The following is a 6,648-nucleotide window of genomic DNA, read 5'->3' as shown; positions in this document are numbered from 1 at the left end:
AGGATGGGATGTACAAGGGCCACTGGGACCAAACAGTGTCACCTCTGTCTTCTTTTCATTGAAAGTCAAGAAATTTTGTGCCATCCAGGTTTTGATTTCTTCTAGGCAGGATAGAAGTGGCCTTAATGAGAAGGTGTCTTTTTTGCTCAGTGGGACATAGATCTGGCAGTCATCTGCATAGCAGTGGAAGGGAATACCATGTTTCCTTAAGATGGAACCCAATGGGAGCAGATACAGCGAGAACAGCAGAGGCCCCAGAATTGAGCCCTGTAGAACACCACATGACAGGGGAGCAGTGCGTGACTCAGAGCAGCCAAGGCTGACACAAAAGGTTCTGTCAGCTAAATAGGACCTAGCAGCTATGCTATTGTTCATTCCACAAGAGTTGGCAGCTATGCTTTGACAAAATCATCATCATCTATCCAAAAATCACGCTTACGTTTTTGCAAATCCTTGATCATTAGCAGACTGGTTGAGAAAGCAGTCATCTTTGAAGTGGAGATGGCAGAGAACACTCGTCGATGATGGCGTGAAATTCATTCGCTTCGTGCAAATAAAAGATGTCCATTTAAGTGCCCTGCTATCCTTCGGCCACTGGTACAACTTTTCTGTCGATTGCGAACAATACATCGCCACACACCGCCATGGCATCTTACCAACAAGCAATGCAACAATGCTGTTCAATGGAAGGACTTCCCTCACCGTTCTCCATGTGACGTCATTTCCGAAGATTGCCGAAGAAAAGCATTTTTGTTGTCAAGGGCGTTGCTATGGGTTAAACAAAGAATCTGGAAGGGTTGCGTTAAAAAAAACAACGGAAATATGCTTATAATTGCTCAGCCATTGATATTACTCAAAAACATGGTTGGCCAATTTTACTTCACATTTGGCCTTTATTAAGGACTCCCGGCACGACCACTCAGTGTTGTGTCATTGTTTGTTTGTTGCTGTCATGTTTGTTCCTGTCATGTTTTTGGTCATGTTTCTGTTACTGATAGTTTTTTGCTTCAGTCATGCTTTTTGGTTTGCTACTTTGGTTTCTTTTTGTTTTCAGGACTTTGTTTGTTTAGGATTTAGTTTTCTCTGTGTTTTCATCAATACAACTCGCCAAGTACAAGCTGTTCCTCCCTCCTGCCTGCTTTTTGGGGTCCTCCACCATCATGCAAAATGTGACAACAACAAGGATTTACTTTCATGACAAGGGTTTACTTTGCTCCTTTTGGCACATTGACCAGCCAGGATTGTACCTTTGGCTACAATGTGACACCCAATTCTGGTTAGGGTAAGACATTTTAAATTGAAAAGAAAAACAGATGACCCAGATGACAGATACTGCTACTGTTCTATGACTTATTTTTGCTCTATGTACAAAACTTTATCTACAGAGGTGGTTGTTTTAAAGTGCTCTATAAATACCGTTGAGCTTACTTGAGTTGAGTCAACAATTAAATTAATTGTCGACATTGTCATGACTAGTCAACTAATCTTTGCAGCCCTACCCACAATGAGGGTATGAAAATTTTGGGGATGACGACCTCTCATGTTCAGCCTTGGTTTTTCATTCATTAATTCATTCATTTTCCAAACCACTTTATCCTCACTAGGGTCGCGGGGGGTGCTGGAGCCTATTCCAGCTGTCTTCGGCAGTGGGCGGGGGACACCCTGAACCGGTTGCCAGCCAATCGCACGGCAGGCTTGGTTTTTCTCAGGAAAAAAAAAAAGAAAGAAAGAAAATACAGCCTGAAGCGATGACGGAAGCACGTTTAAAATAACATGATGTTATTATATTTTGGAAAGTGCCCACTTCTGATACGACCTGCCAGTCCCAATTAATGTGTTCGTTGTACATTCAGACGCTAAGATGATAATAGATCTAAATGTGGCGAAGGCACTTCTTCATTTGCTGATTTTAAAATAGATCTGCGGGCCGTAAGAAATTAATGTGCCTTCCCCGAGCAGTCGATAGCAGCCTGGCCTACCAGAAAATTGCCTGTTCATTTAGATTGCCCATTCCCCCCACGCTCCCTCCTCACACACACTCCGAACCCCTTGACGGTAAATCCAGTATTTAGCGGTGTTAGTAGCTTTTTGTCAGCGTACCCATTTTTCTGGTATTCAATATTAGCACAAGAAATTGACTTTTACACGACTTTTTTTCTGGCTGACCTTGTCATTTACCATTTTTACACCAAGTAATCACATCTTCATTTTTGAGCTGTTCTCTTTCACGTGGATATGTTTGTCGGTGATGCAGAATGAGCCTGTAGGTTCTTCATATGCTTCGCGGAAATCACCAAAGGTCACGTTCTGTCAGAAGAAATGTTCTCTCTTCAGCCTCAACCCACAAATGCTATCCCTTTCGTTCCTCCCTCTCATCTTGTAATGACTGTCTTCTTTTGGGCCATGTGTTGTATGCATCATATCCAACATCACATCTCATGTCAGTAGTTAAGGGTTTTTTTTTTTTTTTTAATGATAGTTAAGAATGTTATGTTTCTTTAAAATTGCTTTTCCTTCAATACATATTTCATAATGATGTCACTTTTACTTGAACTGTGCTTCAGTTTCAAGAACAACGCATCTCAACCATCCAGTTTTCTCTGCCGCTGAAACTGTTTAGTGTTTCGCTGCCTGTCTCAATCTCACATTGTGTACAGAGCCAGACAACTGTTCATATTCACACACCTCACTGAATGGGAACTGAGTCTGGATCAGAGACTGTTGTCTCCATGATGTAATTTGCATCTTGTTGCCCACGGCTGCTCTACATTGCTCGTCATTTTGCTTGGAATTTGAGAGCGCAGCACACCATTTCTTCTTTTGACAGATTCCCCCTGATGCCTGATGTTCTGGAGTTGTACTGCCTGTGATGTTGCGCACAGAGCAGAGAGGTTGCCAGGCTGATGCACTTTCAATAGCGGAGTAAACAAGCCTGTATTTTCTCCCAGAATCTGCACACAGTGAGCTATCTATTTTGGGGGGAAAGAGTGGATAGTGGCAACAATTGGATCTTTGCCAGGTCTCAGTGCTTTCAAAAATAACTGTGTGAAATAAACCATTAGCCTCGACGGCAGGCATTGCAAATTGCTTGTGTGTGTTTGGGAATTTGAAGGTAGTACAGTACAATGCAATCTTTTGTTTTGATGTGCCCGCCTTCTGCTTTTACCGTGTCTAAAAATATAAGCATGGACACCACTGCACTTGCAAGTCTTAACTTTATAACTTTTGCCCATGTTGTTTAAACGCTACGCCAGCGAGCGTTTGCACTGCCCATTGTGAACAGGAAGTTAAGTTAGCCACGGGCGCAAAGCAGAAAAACAAAGCAAGCAAGCATGATTGAATCGAAACGATAATTCTACAGATCTCAGAAAAGCAGACAACACCTTTTAAAATAAATTCATTAAAAGCCAAAGACTTAAAAATTTGTTTTGCAAACGTTAATGCAATTTTGAGATATTAATGTGACAACAAGAAAGAACTGGGGAAAACAATGTTTTCAAGGCTGATGAAATACTCAGTTTGAGTGCTGAACCTCTAAAAGGGACATAGGAAATAGTGTCATTTTTAATTTCTTGCATGCAAGTAGCTGGTCGTTTGAGTGCATTATCATTCAAAAACTGTGAAATGAAGCAACCAAATCTTTTTTTGTAGTTGCTTATTTCTGAACATGTGTAACTAAGCAAGCCATTCTGACATAACAATCTGGAACATTTACAAAATATAACTGCCACGTTGAGTTTCTACAGCCATGACTTTACAGCCAAAATGGGTCAAGATCTGCGATTTTCAAGCTTCACAGAAGTGAAGTTGTCAACATGGGCACAAGAGGTATTTATTTGTGTGTGTGTGTGTGTGTGTGTGTGTGTGTGTGTGTGTGTGTGTGTGTGTGTGTGTGTGTGCGTGTAATGTGCCACATAATATAAGCAGCACGTTGATTGTATCACTAGATAAGGCAACTCTTTGGACCATTGGTGGAATGCTGGAGCCTAACCCAGCTGATTTCAGGCAGCGGGTACATCCTGAACTGGTTGTCAGTCAATTGCAGGGCACACATAAGCGGTGTTCACACGGCACACATTTCCATTGGTGCTGCACCGATGTATTATGTTGTGATATATTCTACACCGGTGTAAATTTTGTGGAGCGTTCACACGTATAAAGCTGCTTACTAAAGAGAAGAGTGTTAACCATGGTGCAGCCCCACTTGGGTTCACACAGCAGTTTCTGCGGCCGTGCAATACGATATAATAATACGGAAATAAAACAGGCAAATGAGTAAAGTGTACTTCCTTTTCCCCGGGTTGTTTGTGACATATCGAAAAACCATGGTTTATACTTCTCCAGACAAATCAACGCGGTCTAATCAGACACCATAAAAGGATGAGAGAGAGAAAGGAAAGATGACGGGAGAACAACAGAGCACGAAACCAACGCATTCCACCCGTATGTAATCAACTCTTCTCACGCAAAGTGAGTCTACCCCTGTAGCGTTCACACGTCCCATTTTATACCGGTGCTGCCCCGCAAACTAGCATTTACTCTGGAGTAAATTTTTAAACCACCTCCTGAGCAGGGTTAAATTTGCTTTGTTTAAACTTTTTTCAGGGGCTACACCGGAATAAGTTTGTACGTGTGAACGCTCTACGGGGGGTAGCCCCAGGGCTACACCGGTGTAAAAGTTGTCGTGTGAACACCCCAATAGACAAACTCATTTTTCTCAAGGGCCACTTTGGAGTTATGTTTTCCCTCGGTGGGCCGTTACGACAGTGAAACCGAATAAATGTTTAATCATCACTTCACAGAACTTGTACACAACCAATTGATGGATTACTAGTTTTGAAATCACTCAAGTCAAGTATTTGTTTGTTAAATTAGGTTTAAACGTTCTTTTTTTCCATACAGTGGTCTTTTTTGGTAAAGTTTCTCTTCAACTCTTACCTGGCTGACAGTTTCAGCTGTCTCTTCAGCCTTCATCGGAGCTGTCTCTGCTTCCTGGTAACATGTCTTAAAAACATCTTTTGGTTAGTTGTTTGTTCCGTTATTGTTGAAGTTAGTGTAAACAGGGTAACAGAATTATTGCAAAATCTCAACATCATTTATTACACATGACAATTTGACATTTCAGTCCAGATTTTAGCAAGAATCATGCAAGTTGACACACATGATTTTCTTTCGCGGGCCACATAAAATGATGTAGCAGGCTGGATCTGGCCCCCAGGCCTTGACTTTGATACCTGTGATATAGTGTTCCATTAACCTGCCATGCATGTTTTGGGAATGTGGGAGGAAACTGGAGTACCCGGAGAAAGCCCGCGCAGGAAGCGGGGAAACATACAAACTCCATACACGAAGGCAGGTGCCGGAATCAAACCCTATGAGGCGGACGTCACCACCGTGTTCCCATCCCTGTCGAACACTGTAACTACATTGTAACTTCAGCTCTCTTCATACTTGAACAACTGTTGTTGATCAATATTCCACATCATTAGTTACTTTGAAGCACGCAAGGACTTTCTGCATATTTGCACATCCAAAGTTGCATTACACTTACTACTACCGGTCACTTAAAAGTGGTGCAAGAATTATCTGCATCAGCTGCACAACCACATCATCAGCGTTCTAAGTACAGCACCACTGATCACTTTATCTCAGCTCGATGACCCTCCACGTTGTCGCGCAGCTGTCATTGGGTGGTATTACAGCATAACGGTACCCTTGCATGATGGAAAGTCTTTTGACACTTATATGTCTTGTCTTTGTGTTTCGTACCTGCTTGTTACTGCAGTACGAGCGTAGTTCATTCTGTCGGAGAGAAATTCTTAGGTGGGTCCGGTACCAATTAACCGCAAAAAACGAGGGATTAACAAGTGTGTGTGTGTGTGTGTGTGTGTGTGTGTGTGTGTGTGTGTGTGTGTGTGTATACATATACCGGTATATATATACACAGCATACAGCGGGGCTTACGTTCCAAAAAGAACCCGTGATAATTGAAATCCGTGAAGTAGGATTTATTTAAAAAAAAAAAAAAAAAAAAAAGCAAAAAAATGTGAGAGGGAAGACATTTCAAATGTGCTGTATGTGAAACAATAAAGTTGTAGTCTGTACTTGATTGTCAGCTTTATTTTTTGCAGTTATTATACAATACTGAACTATATTTACAATGCAGAGGCGATTGCTCTAAGACTGCAAGGGAAGGTCAGCTTCCCCTAAAATGTCAAAAAGTAAGGGATCCGTGTGTACGTACAATTGTGTGGACATGTTTTTGACTAAATATGCGCTACAACGCGCTCAGCTTTTATTCCGAATCAGCTTCTTATTACTGGTTACGACGCGACTCTCTTCTCATTCATTCCCGCAGCTTCACTGTGCTGTGTGGACGCTGAGCATCGACCGCGCGGACGCTGGGTGTCTACAGAGTTCAGTGTAGGTTGTCCCAATGCATTGAAATGAGATGAGTCATTGGATAAATGCTGGTTTTGTCCCGCCCATTGGACGCTCAGCATCTCTGGGAGTCTATGGACAGTGGGCGTTTATAGACTGGCCAGGAAGCTCAGCTTTTCTTCATGATGATTGGATGATCTGTCTGAGGCTGAATTTCTTTTTGATTGACAGCGAAATGAGCCAATCACCGATCTTATGGTGAAGGCA

At 42.1% G+C, this 6,648-nt stretch overlaps 1 protein-coding gene and 1 long non-coding RNA gene across 2 annotated transcripts in view; both read left to right on the top strand.

Moving 5' to 3' along the window:
- LOC109518661 (RNA-binding protein Musashi homolog 2-like) overlaps positions 1-6,648 on the top strand; it is a 43,516-nt gene that overhangs the window by 8,709 nt on the left and 28,159 nt on the right. The window lies entirely within an intron of this gene.
- The window catches only part of LOC109518664 (uncharacterized), a 12,911-nt gene that overhangs the window by 2,100 nt on the left and 4,163 nt on the right, over positions 1-6,648 (top strand). Inside the window, exon 2 of the long non-coding RNA XR_002168806.1 lies at positions 2,318-2,321. This is a non-coding gene — a long non-coding RNA (uncharacterized LOC109518664). The remainder of the gene's footprint in view (positions 1-2,317; positions 2,322-6,648) is intronic.

Source organism: Hippocampus comes, unplaced genomic scaffold, assembly GCF_001891065.2.
Source record: "Hippocampus comes isolate QL1 unplaced genomic scaffold, H_comes_QL1_v1.1 scaffold200, whole genome shotgun sequence".
NCBI classification, from domain to species: domain Eukaryota; kingdom Metazoa; phylum Chordata; class Actinopteri; order Syngnathiformes; family Syngnathidae; genus Hippocampus; species Hippocampus comes.
Note: the sequence above shows the minus strand (reverse complement) of the source record. Positions and strands in the feature narration are given on the sequence as shown.